At 34.8% G+C, this 20,354-nt stretch overlaps 1 protein-coding gene and 1 long non-coding RNA gene across 15 annotated transcripts in view; one reads left to right on the forward strand and one right to left on the reverse strand.

The window, feature by feature from the left end:
* The window catches only part of LOC105467548 (uncharacterized), a 143,227-nt gene that overhangs the window by 43,033 nt on the left and 79,840 nt on the right, over positions 1–20,354 (reverse strand). The window lies entirely within an intron of this gene.
* The window catches only part of LOC105467547 (tandem C2 domains, nuclear), a 128,725-nt gene that overhangs the window by 33,091 nt on the left and 75,280 nt on the right, over positions 1–20,354 (forward strand). The window contains exon 1 of one of the 7 annotated variants that reach the window (XR_011625624.1): positions 15,082–19,173. The exons of the other annotated variants lie outside the window; for them this stretch is intronic. The gene's annotated coding sequence lies outside the window, so the exon portion shown is untranslated. Of the gene's footprint in view, positions 1–15,081; positions 19,174–20,354 lie in introns of those variants that run through there. 7 annotated transcript variants of the gene reach the window in all.

The following is a 20,354-nucleotide window of genomic DNA, read 5'->3' on the forward strand; positions in this document are numbered from 1 at the left end:
AAATTTTAAAAATGAAGTGCATCATTTCATAACATTGTTCCTGTCTCATGGTTAAGTAGCAGAAGCTGAGAGCAAGAAGCTGAACATATTGAAAAGAACTATTCGTGATAAAGTAGTTATGTCCTGCCCATCCAAATTATGAACACGATTTTAGTGGTATTTTGTTTGGTGTGTTGGGTTCAGGTGTTACAGGTGTTTAAGTCACACATATAAACTGTGTTGGACTCTATTTTACCTGAGTTCCAGTACGTTGATGTTCCCAACTTGCTTTTAAGTTATGCGGTTCTTTTATGTATGTCCCAATGGTTCTTCTAAAGATCTTGTGTAGAAATCAGGTGTTGGGACTCAATCAGAATCTGTGAGGCATATATCATTTAGGGCCTTTGCTTCAATTATTATTATGCATTCAGGAGAAATGGCTCTTAGATTAAAATTTCTGTGTAATGAGTTTCACTTCAGTTCTTCGTTGAAAGTTTGATTTTTTTGTTGCTCAACAGTTCAGACAAATCATTTTATGAGTATTTTCCTTAGGAATATGAAAAGAATGGTTAAAATGGAAAAGGCTGGCAACCAAGTGCTGATTAGGATGTGGAGCAACTGGAAGTCTCATAATCTGCTGGTGGAAATGTAAATTGCTGTAATCATTTTGGAAAACTTTTTGGCATTGTCTGCGAAAGTAAAACATACGCATAAGCTATGCCAAAACATATACCAAACAAAATTCTAGAAAATGCAAACTAATGTGATGGAAAACACATCAATGGTTACTTGGGGGTAGGGGAAAGAGAAAGTAAGGAGGGATGGATTCAAAAGAGGTGTGAAGAAGCTTTAGGGGATGATGGATATATTCATTTTCTTGATGAGATGATGCTTCCACCAATGTGTGTGTATGTATTTATTTGTATATATATCACTCATTTAATTATACATTTTAAATATGTGAAATTTATTGTAGGTAAATTATACCTCAATAAAGCTTTAAAACAGATTAAATAAAAATAAAGAAGAAAGACACATCATTTAAGTATATTTACCTCCTTCAAATACTATAGTTATTTCAGGGTAATGTAATTATGGATAATTTTTATTTTATTCATATAGTTTTCTGAATTTTTGATGTTTTGTACCACAACCATTTATTTACTTCTTAAGTGAGAAATTATTTCATATGTGCAAAATAGTACTTTTGACACATCTACAGATTCAGAGAATACAAATAAAATAAATACCCTTGTGCCTATGTATTGCTTAAGAGATAATACATAACCAACATTTTTTGAAGCCAACCTGTGTATTCTTCCTGATTATATCTTTTTCTTTCCACTCTCCTTGATTTTCTATATGGTTTTACCACATGTCTATGCATTCCAAACACTGTGTTGTTCAGCCTACTTTGGAATGCTGTATAAATGATATTCTACTATGTGATTCCTATGGCTTTGCTTTTTGCACATTCTATCTGTGAGATTTCTTCATGCTGATGTGTTATAGTTTGTTCACTTTTTATTGCTGTACATAATTTCATTGTGTGACTTTACCACTCTTTATGCATTATCCTGTGGATGGATATTTAGGATGTTTTCAGTCTTTTAAAATTTTTTTTGCTTTTAAATTTAATTTTTATTTTTTTCCACTAAAATCTGTTTTTAAGTGACCCTTCTAATTCATGTCTCTGTGTTCATAATTTTAAGAACCCTCAGTTTTTCTGGAAAATACTGGATTGTTTTATAAAGTGGCTGTACCAGTTTATACCCTCACAAGCAGGATGTAAGTGTTCACTTTGTTCCCTTTTTAAGCAACGAGTAAGACGTTTCTACATTCATAATTACCTGAAATTTTTTTCTTTTTGACAATCGGGTGAGTGAGAAATGGTATCCCATTGGGGGTTTAATTTAAATCTCCTTAATTACTGGTGATGTTGAACCTTTCATAGTTTATGTTCTGTGGGTGTTTATGTCTTTTGCCATTTTTTTGGTTTGTTTTTGTTTTTTACTTTAAAGCATGGATTTTTTTGTTTTTGTTTTTGTTTTTTGTTTGTTTTTTTTGAGATGGAGTTTTGCTCTTGTTGCCCAGGCTGGAGTGCAATGGCATGATCTTGGCTCACTGCGATCTCTGCCTCCTGGGTTCAAGCGATTCTTCAGCCTCAACCTCCTGACTAGCTGGGATTATAGGTGCGTGCCACCATGTCTGGCTACTTTTTTGTATTTTTAATGGAGACAGGTTTTTACCATGTTGGCCAGGCTGGTCTCGAACTCCTGACCTCAGGTGATCCACCCGCTTCGGTCTCCCAAAGTGCTGGGATTACAGGCGTGAGCACTCTATTTTTACGTCTAAAAAATGGATTTCTGTAATAGAAGCTCTATATATTCTGGATATGTATATAATCCCTTGTCAGTTATGTATGTGGCACATTTCTTTTTCTCCAAGTGAGCAGCCTGTCTTTTACTTTCTTTATAGTGTCTTTTGATTAACACATTTTATAATTGAATATAGTTGACTATGTCAACTTTTTCTTTTATGGTTTGTGCTTTTGGCATCTTGTTTAACAAATCTTTACCTGCCCTGAGATTATAAAAATATAGTCTGATATTTTCTACTAAAAGCAAGGGAGTATATGGGAAATCTCTGTACCTTCTCAATTTTACTGTGATTCTAAAACTACTCTAAAAAAGAAAGTTTATTTAAAAAGTTGTCTTTCATATTTGTGTCCTTAATCCTTGTAGAACTGATTTTTGTGTGGTGTGAAGTGGGGGTCCAATTTCTTTTTTTCCCATATGGCTAATCAGTTTTTCCCAGCATTATAGAACTGAATATTCTGTTTTTCATTCCAGTGATCTACAAGTATCATAGATCAAACTTCCATATATGTGTAGTTGTTTCCAAGCTACTCTTTCTAAAACAGATCTGTTTGTGTATCCTTACCACAGTCTTATTTACTTTAGCTGTTTAAAGAACATTGATACTTGAAAGTGAGAACAAGTTATCCACCCATGCTTCTTTTAAATTAGACTGCTCCTCAAATTAATGTTTAATTTTTTTCTTTTTAAAAGGAATAAAATGTGTTATTTAATTCTTAAATATCTACTGTAATCACCTGAAGTCATAAATAATACCGAGGCTACTCTAAGGTAGACTATATTGGACTGCAAATCCTTTCCTTACTCACTAGAATTAATTTTAACTTGAAAAGTAAATACAGGATTTGCATTTTGGGAACAGTGTAAGTTGAGGTATTGGACAGCCTTAGCTGAAAACAGCTAAGAATGCTGTATTTAAAAAACAATTCAAAAGATAGGAATTAATATGCCAAAATCTAAGAGAAAGCTGAACGTATGAGAGACTAAAGGAGGCTTTAAGTCTTGTTTGCCCTGAGGGCATTTGCTAAACTGGGAAAACTTGATGGATTTGAATAGGAACTTGGTAGATTTGCATGTCACCAAGGATAGTTGGAAGTCAGCCCAGGGTTCATTCAATGTAGGCTAAGAAACTAATTCTGGGACCACAAAGAGCTGTGATGTCACTAAAAGGGTGAAAAACTCACTCTGCCTCCTTCAAGGGAATGCAAGAAAAGTTGCCTTAATGCCAGGTAAAACAAGGAAGAAAAAAAAGCCTGTCCTTGGGAAGTTGTGACCACTAAACAGACCATGGGAAGTTTTATATTACCTTGATGGTCTAAAAATATTTCAAGATGTAAATTTAAAAAATCATTTCGTTTTTGAGATACTGACATACCATAAAATGCACCCCTTTAAAGTGTACAATTCAGTGGGTTTTATTTTTGTATATTCATGAAGCTGTGCAACTATCATCACTATATAATTCCAGAACATTCTTTTCACCTTCCCAAAAAACCTCGTACCCATTAGCAGCCATTCCCCATTTGCCTCTTCCTTCTCAGTCACTGGCAACCACTAATCTATTTTCCATGTCTGTGGATTTGCCTATTCTGGACATTTCATGTGAATGGAATCACACAATATGTGGTCTTTTATGTCTCACTTCTTTCTTAGCATAATGTTTTCAAGATTTATCTGTGTTATAGTGTGAATCATTACTTCATTTGTTTTTATGGTTGAATAGTATTCCATCATATGGCTATATACCACATTTTGTTTTCTCATTCATCAGTTGATGGACATTTGGATTGCTTCTACTTTTTGGCTATTATGAATAATGCTGCTGTGAACATCTGTGTAAAAAGTTTTTGTGTGGAAATATGTTTTCTATTCTCATAGGTATATTTACCTAGGATTGGAATTCCTGGGTCATATGGTAACTCTGTGTGAAGTGTTTGAGGAGTTGCCAAAGTGTTTTCCAAAACAGCTGCACCATTTTACATTCTCATAAGCAATTTATGAGGGTTCCAGTTTCTCTACAGCCACACCAACAGTTATTTTTTTGTCTGTCTTTTTGATTAGTGTGTGTGAAGTGGTATCTCATTATGGTTTTGATTTGCATTTTCCTAATGATCAGTGGCATTGAGCATTTCTTAATGTGTTTATTGGCCATTTGTCTATCTTCTTTGCAGGAATGTCTAATTCCTTTGTCCATTTTAGAATTGGGTTATTTGTCAACGCATGAATTGAAAATGGTCTGGTAAACAAATGCAGATATTCTCTGGAGTACACTTTCATTTTTAGCTTAAAAAGTTCTACCAGTAAAGTTTCATGGTCAATGAATAATTCATTGTCAAAGATAACCAGCTGTACAAGGAAGTAGGACATCCTGAGCGAGAATTGGCAGAATGATAGAAACTCGAAATAAACCTACAAAAGCTTGAAAAACCAGTCGTAGATCATCACGATAACTATACTGGACTGAGTTTAAGTATATAAAAGACAGATTTAAAGATATGTTCAGGGATCAGGAGTCTAAAAAGTGACAGAGCTACACAGCAGGTTGAAAAAATAACTAAATGTAATTTCCACTAATGAAAAATGCAGTAATAAAAACTCAAAACTCATCTTTCACCTTAACTACTAATTAGGAAAAATTTCTGCAAGAAAAGAAAGAGAAATGGGCAAAAACAATATTTAAAGAGATAATGAATGAGAATTTTTCAGTACTGAGGAAAGACACCAATCCATATATTCAAGAATCTCAATGAATTTCAATCAAGAAAAAGTATATACTTAGAAACATCACAGTGAAATGAAGAAAACCAAAGACAAAGAGAAAAATCTTACATTGCTTTAGGGCCTAGACAAAAGATTTTTTTTTCCCCCCCAAAAAAACAGTGGTTATGCTGGCAGCTGACTTCTTTATAACAATGGTGGGACAGAAGACAATGGAATAAGATATTTTTGTCTTGAAGAAAATAGCTTATAATTTAGAATTCATAACCAGAGGAAATATCTTTAAGATTGAGAGTAATACAGGGTGATGATCAATGGTTGCTAACACTGTTAAAAAATAAAAGTTGAACATTATGTACCTACAACCTATGGAGTAGTCTTTTTTTTTTTTTTTTTTTTTTTTTTTTGAGACGGAGTCTTGCTCTGTCGCCCAGGCTGGAGTGCAGTGGCCGGATCTCAGCTCACTGCAAGCTCCGCCTCCCGGGTTCCCGCCATTCTCCTGCCTCAGCCTCCCGAGTAGCTGGGACTACAGGCGCCGCCACCTTGCCCGGCTACTTTTTTGTATTTTTTCGTAGAGACAGGGTTTCACCGTGTTTGCCAGGATGGTCTCGATCTCCTGACCTCGTGATCCGCCCGTCTCGGCCTCCCAAAGTGCTGGGATTACAGGCTTGAGCCACCGCGCCCGGCCGAAGGAGTAGTCTTGATAAAAATAAAAAGTCAAACCTAAAAATCCGTATTACATTAAGTTATAGATCGAACTATAATTTTATAGAAAAATAAGCAGAGATTTGCTGAATGACACCATGGGAATGCAATCAGCAAAATCCTATTATGATACACTCTATTGGATAAGAGACCTGGTTTCAGCATCAGAATAATTACAGGGATACTTGTAGATTAAAGGAGATTTAAGAAATATTTAAACCTATTTCACTCGAATAAGCTATAAAAAATTATAGGAAAATTGGGGAAATGTGAATACTAATAATATGAAGAAATTATAGATTTTTCTGAAAGTGTGATGGTACTGTAGTTGCATTAAAAAGAGATATACAATATAAGTATAAATACATAAATATAAGTTATATTTGGTATTAGATGTTCTTCAATATTGTCTTTTAGAGATACATACTGAAATATTAGAGATACATACTGAAATATTTATAGATAAAATTATATCTTGATTTTTTTTTCAAAATTTCTGGAAGTGGGAGGATATTGTGGAAAAAAGTTTAACTATGAGTTGATAATAATTAAAGCTAAGTAATGGGTCCATGTGGATTTATTTTATATTTGCTATACTTTTGTATGTTATTGATATTTTTCACAAAAAAATATAAAAATCAGGGACATTTTCAGATCAGCAACAACTGAGAGGGTTTTCTACCAACATACCTTCACTGAAGTAATCATAAAGGATATTAGCAAAAATAATATGATCATACATGAATAGTTGGTGATGCAAGAAAGAATGAAATGGAAGGAATGTAAGAAGGAATGAAGTGGAAAGTAATTAGTGAAATATGTTTGTAAATACAAATGAACACTAACTGTACAAAAGAGTGATAATGTTTTCTGGGGTTTTAACAAGATAGAATCAAAATATGTGCAATGGTGACGTCATGCCTAAGTCACACATGGGTTGGCATGTAAAGGAGCTAAAAATCTTTAATAGTCCTTTTACTATGCAACAGGAGAATATAAAAGGACTAACTTTAGACTTTGACATGTTAAGTGTGCATATTAAAACAACCAAAGTAACTAAAGAAAAGGAAATTGAGTGTATAAAATTTATAGTATACAGAATAATGGCCTCCCAAAGATTACCATGTCCTAATTCCCAGAACCTGTGAATGTTACCTTGCATGGAAAAAGTGACTTTGCAGATGTGATTTAGGATTTTGAGATGGGGAGATTATCTTGGATTATGGAGTATCCAGGTTGGCCTAATGTAATTACAAGAATCTTATTAAATGAAATAGAGATTGTAGGAGATTCAGAGTTAGAGAAGATGTGACAATGGTAGCAGGGGTCAGAGAGACTGGAAGATGCTGTCTTGTTGGCTTTGAAGTGGAGGAAGGGGCCATGAGGCAAGGAATGCGCGTTTCTTCTAGAAACTGAAAAAGGCAAAGGAATGGAATTTCCCATAGAGCCTCCAGAAGTAATGCAGCCCTGCCAATACCTCTATTTTAGCTCAACGAAACCCATTTCAGACTTCAAACTTCCAGAACTGTAAGACAGTAAGTTTATTAAAGCCATTAAATTTGTGGTAATTTGTTGCAACAGCAGTAGGAAACTAATACAATATCCAATCTATTGGAGGGAAAAAAATTAAGATCATAAACACTCAGTCAATCCAAGGAAGGATGAAAGGAAAGAAAAAGAAACAGAGAACAAGTAGGACAAATAGAAATCCCAGGATAAAATATAGGTTTAAATTAAAATATATATCAGCCAGTTATCTTAAATATAAATGGAATAAATATTACAGTTAAAAGACAAAGAGTGTTTATCTGGACTAAAACACTTCAACTAAATGCTGTTTATAAGAGACATATCTAAAATATGAGGAGACAGAAAGGTTGATAAACAAATGGAAACAGTAAACAGAAAAGGATATTCCATACAAATGCTATCTAAAAGAAAGCTACATAGCTATATTGCTATCAGACAAAATTGTTTTTAGGGTAAACGCATTTTTAGAAATTAAAAAGTTACCATAATGATAAGAGATTTAAATCACCAATATGTTAAAACAGCTTTAAATCTTTATGACTGGACTAAATACAGTTAAAATACAAATAAATACAAAGATTGTCAGAGTGGATAATATAACACAATCTAACTACATACTACTTATAAAAGGAACCTTGAGCATAACACAGAACGATTGAAAAGAAAATGATGGAAAGAAGATGTAACATGCAAATATTAACTGAAAGAAATTCTAGTTATATCAGACAAAGCCAACATTAAGGGACGTATTACTAGAGATCGAAAGGGAGATTAATAAATTTGTATGCACCTCATAAATTAGAATCAAAATATGTGAAACAAATCTGATAGAACTAACAGAAGAAATAGATATATCCACAGTCATAGTTGGAGTTTTCTTTTTAGATGCCAAATCTTTTTTTTTTTTTTTTGAGACGGAGTCTCGCTCTGTCGCCCAGGCTGGAGTGCAGTGGCGGGATCTCAGCTCACTGCAAGCTCTGCCTCCCGGGTTTACGCCATTCTCTTGCCTCAGCCTCCCGAGTAGCTGGGACTACAGGCGCCTGCCACCATGCCGGGCTAATTTTTTGTATTTTTTACTAGAGACGGAGTTTCACTGTGTTAGCCAGGATGGTCTCGATCTCCTGACCTCGTGATCCGCCCGTCTTGACCTCCCAAAGTGCTGGGATTACAGGCTTGAGCCACCGCGCCTGGCCTAATTCTTTAATTTTTTGTAGAGATGGGGGTCTCCCTATATTGCCCAGGTTGGTCTTGAACTCCTGGACTCAAATGATCCTCCTGCCTTGGCCCCCACAAAATACTGGGATTACAGGCATGAGGCACTATGCCCTGCCAAGATACAGAAGATTTTAACATGGCTAACAAATTTGATTTAGTGATGTACATGGAGCATTGCACCTCAAAATTGCAAATGTACATGGAACATTTATTAAAATTGATCATATACTATGCCTATCATTGATCATATACAATTTCTCTGATCACAGTGGAATTCAGCTATAAATCAATATCAATAAGATAGCCAGAAAATCTAAATTAAAGAAAAACAAAAGAATAAGGCAGATGGAGAACTGAAATAGGGCTTTGTTATTAATAAAGCTAATATAGAAGAGTATGGCATGTATCTGCAGGCAAGTAGTTTTTCTAATACAGACAAATCTGTCTCAAAGAAACTAGAGACATTCCCACCCTAACATAGTTCAAAGGCGCAGAAGTAAAAAAGAGAAATGGTGTGTTTCTAGCACATCAGGTAGTTATGTTTTGAAGCTTGGTGTTTGCAGAAGGAAGTAGTGGAAGATGAGCAAGAGAAGGGTCACATATTGTATTTAGCAGAATAAATTTTATCCTGAAAGTGACAGAGAGACATAGCATTATTTAAAGCAGATGAAGGACCTTAGCAGCACAGTGGGGGGATAAAAAGAATTTGAAAGGCAGACCTATTAGCTGGCTCTCTGTAATTTGGGATATCATAACATCTGAATCAAAACAGTCAAATTGAGAATAGAAAGGAAGGTGTGAAAATCACTAGGATGGCTGGGCGTGGTGGCTCACACCTGTAATCCCAGCACTTTGGGAGGCCGAGGTGGGTGGATCATGAGGTCAGGAGTTCAAGACCAACCTGGCCAAGATGGTGAATTCTCTACTAAAAATACAAAAATTAGCCGGGCATGGTGGCGGGTGCCTATAATCCCAGCTACTCTGGAGGCTGAGGCAGGGAATTGCTTGAATCCGGGAGGCAGAGGTTGCAGTGAGCCGAGATTGCACCACTGTACTCCAGCCTGAAGGACAGAGCGAGACTCCGTGTCCCCCACCGCCCCCCCCAAAAAAAATTACAAGGATTAAGGGACTCTACTCAACAGAATTCTAGCCGTTGCCTATTTCACAGTTCACCTTCTAACCACTCTTTCTGTTGCTTGGTACCTTGCAAAATAATGCAAAGTGGGTACAACTCAAAATCTTTGCAATTTCTGGAATGCTCCACCATCAAGAACTTTGCTAGCTGATCCTTTCTTGTGTTTATGTTCCAGCTGGATTGTTAACCTCCTCAGAGAAGTCTTTTCTGATTATACAAAGTTAACATTAGTTCCTCTTGAATCCTGGTTAATTTTCCTCATTGGATTGAATGTATCATATGTTTGTCTATTTTTCTATTTGTCTCCCTCCTCTGTGGTAAGCTCTTCAGAAGCTTGCCTGTCTTGTTCACTATTTTGTCTTCAGTGCCTAGCACATTGCCTAGTACATAGTAGATGCTCAATAAATGCTTGTAAGTAAGTGAATGGATGAATTGGATGTGTGGATTATGGGAGCAGAAGGACTCAAGAATGGCACTCATATTTCTGGCTTAGTTATTAGCTGGATAGTGGTACTGTAGTAGGAAATTCCAGAGGAAAAGCAGATTTGCAGGGGAAAGTCATGATGATGTACTGTCCTTCATTTGTGAGAATACCATAGGCAGGGCTGTTCCTAGACTGTGTCAGGCCAGCATAGGCAAATAAGCCCTTTGGGAACCCCAAACAGAGAGTGATGTTAAAAGTATTTTAACAACTTGTCCTGCATGACCACTGACCATAGTACTGGAGCAGAGTCATGGAGGCCCCTGCTTTCTCAGACATTTACCTCAGGGGTACATAGTGGGGAGTTAAAGTGACTAGGGTGCTTATAGCTTTTATCTATTGATATGGAAGTATTTAAGTCTTTTTACAGTCTGTCCTCATACTAGAATGTTCTAGCTAAATGTCCTCATATCATTCCTGGCATTGGGTAAAGTGCCTAGCATGAATCAGATCAGTTGTAAGTAGGATCTGATGATAATAAATATAATAATGATGCTGCTGATGGCAGCAAACATTTATTCTTAAAACAGCCCTGCCACTAGTTTTATACTTTATGTGCATTACTTTGGTTGATCATCACAATAACCCTAAGAAGTGTTTTTGTTGTTGTTGTTGTTGTTGTTGTTGTTGTTTTTTAATTGATGAAGAAGTTGAAGGTTAAGTAACAGATTTAAGGTCATATAGCTAATAAGTGAAAGTTACAGGATTGGAACCTAGGCAGTATACTTTTAACCATTTATATTTGCTTCTCCTTGTTGCTAAAAAAGCAAACATGTGGCTATATAGATAGCCAGCACATAGTCTGTTAACCTGACTGGTCCTGCCCTTCTACCCATACCCTACCTAAAGCAATGTGGTATGATAGAAAAAGTTGTGAAGCTTAGGGTTTGGTTCTAAACCTAACATTATCTAGTTGCTTGACTCATTATTTTCTTGGGTAGAATTAGAAGGACTTTGATGAAATGATTTCTTCTTTCTTTTTTTTGAGATGGAATTTTGCTCTTGTTGCCTAGGCTGGAGTGCAATGGCACGATCTCAGCTCACTGCAACCTCTGCCTCCTGAGTTCAAATGATTCTCCTGCCTCAGCCTCCCGAGTAGCTGGGATTACAGGCATGTGCCACCACGCCCGACTAATTTTATATTTTTAGTAGAGATGGGGTTTCTCCATGTTGGTCAGGCTGGTCTCCAACTCCCAACCTTAGATGATCCGCCCGCCTCAGCCTCCCAAAGTGCTGGGACTGCAGGCATGAGCCACCATGCCTGGCCCTGATAAAATGATTTCTAAGCCTTCTGCTCTGTTAATGTTTTTGAGGCTTCTTTTTCTGTTAATGTTCCATAATTCTGTTTATGTATTATTTTGTTTCAGGTTTATTGAGGTATAATTGATATGTAGTAAGTAACATATACTCGAAATCTACAATTTGATGTTTTCATTTATGTATGTACCTATGAAACCATCACCACAAATCAAGATAATGAGTATAGGCTGGGTGCGGTGGCTCACGCCTGTAATCCCAGCATTTTGGGAGGCCAAAGCAGGCAGATCACGAGGTCAGGAGATCGAGACCATCCTGACTAACACGGTGAAAACCCGTCTCTACTAAAAAGTACAAAAAATTAGCTATGTGTGGTGGTGGGCGCCTGTAGTCTCAGCTACATGGAAGGCTGAGGCGGGAGAATGGCATGAACCCAGAAGGCGAAGCTTGCAGTGAACCGAGATCGTGCCACTGCACTCCAGCCTGGGTGACATAGAGAGACACCGTCTCAAAAAAGAAAAAAAAGGATAATGAGTGTATCACCCCCACAAAGTTTCCTCCTGCCCCACCATGTCCTTCCTTTCTGTCCCTCTCTGCCCTTTGTCTCCCCACTCCTCACTCTCCCGAGGCAGCCTCTGATCTACTTTTTGTTACTATTGATTAATTTCCATTTTTCTACAATTTTATATAATTTGAATCACACAGTGGAGTTCAGCTACAAATCAGTATTAATAAGATAGCTAGAAAAGCCAAATTAAAGCAAAAATAATAAGAACTGAAATATGGCTTTGTTATTAATAAAGCAAATACAAGAGAATATGGCACATATCTGTATGGCACATACTCTTTTTTTTGTCATTCTTTCACCCAGCATAATTTTTTTGAGATTCATCCATGTTGTTGCATGTTTAACCAGTTTACTTCTTTATTTCTGAGTAGTGTTCCATTGAGTCACAGTTTGTTTTCTGAATGGATTCATCTGTTGATAGATATTTGATAGTTTTCAGTTTTTGGCTATTTTGAATACAGCTGCTATGAACACCAGTGTACAACTCTTTGTGTAAACATATTGCTTTTTTCTTAAATAAATATGTAGTAATGGCATGTCTGAATCATGTAGCAGGTATATGTTCAACTTTAGAAACTGTCAAACTGTTTTCTAAAGTGGTTATGCCATTTTACAGTCCCACCAGTAGAATAGAAGAGTACTACTTGTCGCATACTCATAAACATTTGGAATGGTCAATCTTTGTAATTTTATCCTTTTTAATCGATGTGTATTGTTGTCTTTTTATAGTTTTAATTTGATTTTCCTAATCACTAATGGTGTTGAGCATGTTTTCATGTGCTTTTTGGCCACTTGTAGATTTTTTTGGAGGCGTGTCCGTTCAAATCTTTGCCTGTTTTTTAATTGGGTTATTTTTCTTTTTTATTAAGTTGTAATAGTTTTTTATATATGCTGGATATAATCCATATTTTATTGGGTGTATGATATGCAAATATCTTCTTTCAGTCTCCGAGTGGTCTTTTCACTTTCTTAGTGGTGTCTTTTAAAGCACAAGGTTTTTAATTTCAATTAAATCTGTACATCAAATTTTTCTTTGATCATGTGTGCTTTTGGTGTTGTGTCTAAGAAATTACTGCCTAACCCAAGTTTACAAAGATTGACTCCTATGTTTTCTTCTAAGAGTTTTGAAGTTTTAACTCTTATATATAGGTGTGTGATCAGTTTTGAGTTAGTTTTTGTATATGGTGGGAGGCAGGGATCCAATTTTTTTTTCTTTTTTTTTGGTGAGAAGGGCATGTGGATATAATGTGGATATAAATGTGGATATTTGGTGTCCTAGCACCGTTTGTTGAAAACACTATTTCTTTCCCTTTAAAACTTCTTGGCACCTTTGTTAAACATCAATTGACTATAAATGTAAGGGTGTATTTCTGGGCTCTGAATTTAATTCTATTGATTTATTTGTCTGTCCTTATACTAATATTACATTGTCCTGATGACTAATTTTGTAGTAAATTTTGAAGTTAGTTTTTCAACTTTACTCTTTTTTTTTTTTTTTTTCCAAGATTGTTTTGGCTGTTCTGCACCCTTTACATTCCCATATGAGTTTTAGGATCAGCTTGTCAGTTTCTGTAAAGAAGCTGGAAGGGATTTTGGTAGAGATTGTGTTGAATCTCTAGACCAATTTGGGGAGTGTTGCCACCTTAGCAATATTAATAATATTAACATTTTAATGATATTACATCTTCCAATCCATGAACATGGGATATCTTCACAATTATTGAGCTCTTCTTTAATATCTTTCAGTAATGTCTTGTGGTTTGCAGTGTGTAAGTCTTTTACTTCGTTTCTTAAAAGTATTTGTATTTTAGTTTTTTTTAAATGTTATTATGAATGGAATTGTTTTCTTAATTTCATTTTTGGACTGTTCATGGTTAGTATATAGAAATATAATTAACTTTTATATATTCCTCTTATATCTTGTAACCTTAGTGATCTTCTGATAAGTTTGTTAGTGAATTTCTCAGGTTGTTTTTTTTTTTTATTTACAAGATCTTGTTGTCTGTGAATGAAGAGTGTTTTACTTCTTGATTTCCCAGATGAATGTCTTTTACAAAATATTTTTAGCCTAATTGCCCTAGCTAGAATCTCAAATATAGTGTTGAATAAAGGTAGAGAGAGTAGAAATATTTTTTTTTCATGGCTTTAGAGGGAGACTTTCAATCTTTCAGTGGTTCCTGTGATGTTAACTATAGATTTTTCATAGATGCTGTTTATTATGTTGAAAGATTCTCTTCTGTTCTCAGTGTTTTTATCACGAATATTGGATTTTGTCAAATTTTTATATCTATTGAGATTATCCCATAGTTTTTTTCCTTTATTCTGTTAATATGATGCATTACATGAATTGATTTTCAGATGTTAAACTAATCTTACTATCCTGGGATAAATCCTGCTTGGTTATGATATATAAATCTTTTTATATCTTTCTGGATTTGACTTGCCAGTATTTTGTTGAGGATTTTGTGTGTATATTCTTGAGGGGTATCCATCCTTTTATTTTTAACTTATCTGTATTTAAAGTGTTTCTTGTGTAGGCAGCATATACTTGGATGATACTTCTTTATCCAGTCTGGCAATCTCTGCCTTTTAATTGGCCTATTTTAGAGCATTTACACTTGTGATTCTTGATATAATGAAGTTCAAATCTATCATCCTGCTATTTGTTTTCTACTCCTCCTATCTGTTCTTTGTTCCCCCTTTCTTTTTCTGCTTTCTTTTATTAAGTGAGTATTTTTAGATTATTCCATTTTATCTCCTTTGTTGGCTTATAAGCTGTAACTCTGTTTTCTTATTTTAGTGGTTGCGTTAGGGTTTATAGTACATATCTTTAACTTTCTACAGTCAGTCCTCAAATGATATGATACCACATCACATATACTATAAAAACCTTATAATTATTTACTTTTATTTCTCCCCCTGGCCTTTGTGCTATTGATATAATACATTTTAGTTTTACATACGTTACAAACCTTTTGTCACAGTATTATTTTTTGTCTTAAGTTTTAATAAACTTGTAAAGAAATCTAAATAATAATAAATCATATATTTATACTCATGGTGCACTTTATTCCTTTGTATAGATTCATATTTCTGTGAAATATGAATTATTTAGCCTGAAGGATATCATTTAACACGTCTTGTGGTGTAGATCTGTTGGTAATATGTTCTTTCAACTTTTGTATGTCTGAAGAAGTCTTTATGTCACCTCCATTTTTGAGAGATTTTCTCTGAGTGTCAAATTCTAGGTTGATGGGTTTTTTTCCTTTCAGTGCATTAAAGATCTTGCTCCACTGTTTTTGTTTTGTTTCCATTGAGAACTATGCTACTATCCTTTTTAATTAATCAATTTATTTTTTAAGATGGAGTCTTTCTCTGTCACCCAGGCTGGAGTGCAGTGGCATGATCTCAGCTTACTGCAACCTCTGCCTCCCAGGTTCAAGTGATTCTTACGCCTCAGCCTCCTGAGTAGCTGGGATTACAAGCATACACCACCATGCTCAGTTATATGCTGCTATTCTTAATCTTTACTCTGATGTATGTAACATGTATTTTTTCTCTGGGTGCTGTTAACATTTTCTCATCACTGTTTTTGAATGATGTTATTATGGCGTGGTGTGCATTAGTGTAGTTTTCTTCATGTTTCCTGACCTTAGTGTTCATGGAGGTTCTTAGATCTGTAGTTGGTAGTTATCAAGTTTGGAAAATTTTGGCTATTATTTCTTCATATGTGCCCTCCCCACTGTCTCCAGTCTCCTTTGTGGATTCCAAATACATGTATTTTGGGTAACTTGAAATTGTCCCATGGGTCACAGATGCTTTTTATCATTTTGATGTTAAATCTTTTAAAAATTATGATGTTTGATCTTTTCTCTGTGTCTCATTTTAGTTAATCTTACTGTGCCTTCAAGTTCATTAATATTTTCTTTTTTAATATCCAATCTGGTATTAATCCCATCCAGTATATTTTCCATCTCAGACATTATAGTTTTCATCTCTAGAGACTGGATTTGGCTCTTTTTAATATCTTCCATATCTCTACTTAACCTTTTGAACATATCGAGTCCAGCTATAACTATTTTAATGTCCTCAACTGCCTTGCCTCAATTTTAGGTTGTTTCTAATTGATTGCTTTTTTTTTTTTTCCTCTTCATTATGGGTTCTATATATGTTTTGCTTCATTGCATACCCGGTACTTTTTTTATTGGATACCAGACATTGTGAGTTTTACCTTGTATGCTGGATATTTTTGGATTTCTGTAAATTTGCTTTGGACACAGTTAAGTTTTGTGTAAACAATTTGATCCCTTTTCCAGTCTGATTTGTGGGGACAGGCATCACTCCTGACCTTGGTGAATACTGGTTATGTATGGTTTTTGTAATTTTTTCTGGTGTTTTTCCCTCCCAGTCTTGTGTAGCTTCCTTTTTTGTGTGTGTGCTGATCAGTGCTCTGTTGAATACTTGAGTGGGACCCTCTGCTGATCTCCATTGTTCTCTGTATGTACCTCTTTATTCTATAGTAGTCTGTTATGCACTCTCGCTGCCTTATTCTCCACATACTTTCAGCTTTGTCTCTTCATTTCAGAAAATCTACTCAGCTTTGCCTGGGTAAATTCCCATGGCCTGGAAACTCCTTCAAGGGAGTAAGGTGAAAGGCTTACTTCATTCAGTTCCTGTTTCTCAGTTCTTTGCTGTCTGATAGCCAATGTCTTGAAAATTGCTGTTCCATATATTTTATTTGCTTTTCAGGTGGTAGGGTAAATCTGTCCCTGTTACTCTATTTTTTACAAAAGTAAAATATCCTTGTGTTTTTTAACTGTCTTTCCTGTAGTGTATTACTGGGTGTTCATTTTAAGCAGATTTCACATTTCATTCATATAAACTTTTCACTCTTTCTACTACCTTCCTCCATCTTCCCCAACTCGTTTTGGATGATTCAAGGCCATCAGTGCTGAGAACTTTTCCACTTGAAGTAGCAGTCATTTTTAACCAATTCTTCCACATTGCTGTCATGATTAACGTTAGGTATTTGCAAGCTGATTGGGGCCAGAGATGTAATTTGATGAATGTATTGTGAGTTTTTATGGGAGATAGTTGTACTTTGTTTCCTTATCTATCAACTAGGTATTTGATGAGTTCCAACTATATTCCCAGCATCATGTAGTGTGCTGAGTGCTAAGCAGAAAGCGAGTACAATATTGTTTTTGAACAGTTTATATTCTAACGGGGGAGATAGAACAAGATCTCATCAAATGTTAAGAAAAATGTTAAACTTTTTTTTTTTTTTTTTAAAGACTCTAGACATTTAGAAATGGGAGACTATTCGTTTGATTTGGGTGGTTACAGAGTATTTTACTCTGATATGCTGGGGCTGAACAGGGCTTTTGAAAATGTATACATTTAAAAAATGGAAATAGTCACAAGATGTAATAGAAGAGAAGATACCATTTATGATAGTCAAGCAAATTATACAGGCATACACTTAATGAGAAATCTTCAGAATTTTTATGAGAACTATAAAAACTCCCAAAGGCATAGCATAAACTTGAACAAATGTAAAGATATACTATGTTCTGTGTAGGAAGACTCAATATTCTTAGAGATGTCAGTTTTAAAAAAATAATTTATAAGTTTAATATGATCCTGATGAAAGTACCATCAGATTTTTCCTCCTAAGGCTAGACAGTTTATAAAGTTCATTTTCGAGAACAGACAAGCAAGAATAGCTAAGAAAATGCAGAAAGTGAAGAGGGGTAAAGATGACTTGTCTTGCTACATGTTATAACATGGTATATGAATTTAAGATTAAAATGATATACTATTGGTACAGGAATAGACAGAACAATTGAAGAGACTAGAAAATACACAATAAACCCAATTGCATATGGAAATTTAATGTGTACTAAAGGGAGCATCCTGTAAGTGGAGAAAATACAGAATTTTTAATATGTGGTGTTTGTGTTGAGATAGTAAATTGGGAAGAGGTAAGTTTTAATCCATTTCTCATACTGTATATCAGGATGTCAGTATAGAAAATAACACTGTACTAAGTACTTGAAGAACATATGGGTAAATTATTTTATGATTTGCATAACACACACACTTTTGCATAGCAGAAACACCATAATCAAAGTGAAAAGACAAACGACAAACCAGAAGGATGTTTGCCACTTGTATAATGGACAAAGTGTTAGTCTCTGAAATATCTAAAGAGCTTCAAAAACTGGAGAAGAAAAAGACCAACAGCTTTATGAAAATATCGGCAGGAGATAATGAATAGAATTCATAGAAACAATTACAGATTAATCTTATATGACAGGAAGCTCAACAGCACTTATAATAAGAGAGATGTAAATTAAAACAACACAATATATCATTTCTTTCCTATCACACTGGCAAAAGTCCATCAGTTTGACAATGTATTTTGTTGGTAACAGAAAAAGATACTCTTATATATTGCTATTGGGAATGCAAAATGATGTGCTTCAGAGAGAATTTTGGCAGTACAAGCAAAATTACATATATACACCTTTTGACCCCATAGTCTTATCTCTAGGAATCTATCTTACAGATATATACTGAGAAATATCTGAGAACTATGTTTGCACAAAGCTACTGTGGCACTATTTCTAATAACAAAAGATGAAACAATTTAAAATTTGATCTTAATTTCAACAAAACAGCTATACAAATTGAGACCATAGGGGAAATTTGAACAGTGAACAAGTAGTTGATGGCATTATTTTACACACAATAATACTATTATGGTTATGTTTAAAAAGAGCAATGTTTTAGAAATATTTAATATGTTACCATTCATTACAGTTACTGTTTGTATTAATACTTGAAATGATTCACCTTCAGCCAGTGAGAACCCCTTGAAGTTAACTCCTAAGTCCTTTGCCACATCTTTTAGAGATCATTATTTATGTATTTATGGATGAAATTATATGATTAGAATTTATTTCAAAATAATCCAAAGGACAGGGTAAATGGGGAGGCAGAGATGAAATAAGATTTGCCATGAGTTGATTAATCTGAGTGATTAGGGTTTTGTTATACTTCACATATGTTTAAAACCTCCTGTGAAAAGCGTATGGAGTTTTTTTAAGTAGGCATAAATGAAGAGAGTGCAAATAGAACAAAGGCACTGAGACCAAGGACAATAAGAAATTGGACATGAAGTTCTTACACATTTAATTTCCTGGTAAATATAAAATAGACTTCCTTTATTTGCACTATGTCTTATTTGTAGTGTCTTTTTGTATGTATGTGATGTAGTGCTTAAGGTATACTTTTCTATTAGTGTAACTCTAAAGATTAAAATAATTCGTGAAGTATGCAGTTTATTTGTTTATTGGTGCCCGTTATAGGGCCTTTGAATTACCAGAATAATTGATCTGGAGGAAGTGAATGTTTTCTCACACTTTATGCAGTGCCATGTTTTCTTTTAACTTTTGCTTGGACATAGATTTAGATAGATTAGGTGAAAGAGAAAAATTGTTTTAGTTATACTGTATGTGTATTTATTAGAATATAATAATGAATAAACTTTCCTTTAAGATACTTAGTTTCTTTCCCTATCAGCTTTTTAATTTCGTCTCCATTTCTCCTAGTCTGTTTTTATTTATCCCTGTATTCTCCTACCTCTCTAACCCTATCTCCTTTACCACTCTCTCTCTACATTTTTTAAATATGCTTTTTCTTTACTTTTCAAATTGACCAAATTGTATGTATTTATTGTATACAATGTGATGTTTTGAAGTGCCTATCCATTGTGAAATGATTAAATCTAGCTAACATCTGCATTACCTGGCGTAGTTATTTTTGTGGAGAGAACATTAAACATCCAGCCTTAGCATCTCTCAAGAGTACCAAAAATCTTCATTAGCTGTATTCACATGGAGTACAATAGAGCTATTCAACCTATTTCTCCTATCAAAACTAATTTTGTGTTCTTTGACCAGTGCTCCTAAATTTACTCTGCTTCTCTATCTCAATCTTTTTCCCCTTTTCTCATCTTTCATCCTTTTTTCAGTTTATAACTTTCACTGTTTCTTTGAACATTTTTTTCATCTCTTTTCTTTTACATTTTGTGTTTTCCCCTCTCTCCTTTTCTTACCTCTTTCTCCATCCTTCTTTCTCTTCTTTGATTTCTCTGCCCTTTTGTACCTCTCATCTTGCTCTCATCTGCATTTCTCCTTCCCTCTCTCTCCGCTTCATTCTACTCTTGCCCTCTTTATTTCTTATCTCTCTCTCTCTCTGCCTCAGTTCACTCTCTCCTGCTGTCTAGTCTCCACTCTCTATTTCTAGGTTTGCCCCTGACTTTTTTTTTTTTTTTTTGACTTTTCCCTTTTCATCTCCCTTCCCAAACATTTCTTCCTAATT

Source organism: Macaca nemestrina, chromosome 7 (assembly GCF_043159975.1).
Source record: "Macaca nemestrina isolate mMacNem1 chromosome 7, mMacNem.hap1, whole genome shotgun sequence".
Lineage (NCBI taxonomy): Eukaryota > Metazoa > Chordata > Mammalia > Primates > Cercopithecidae > Macaca > Macaca nemestrina.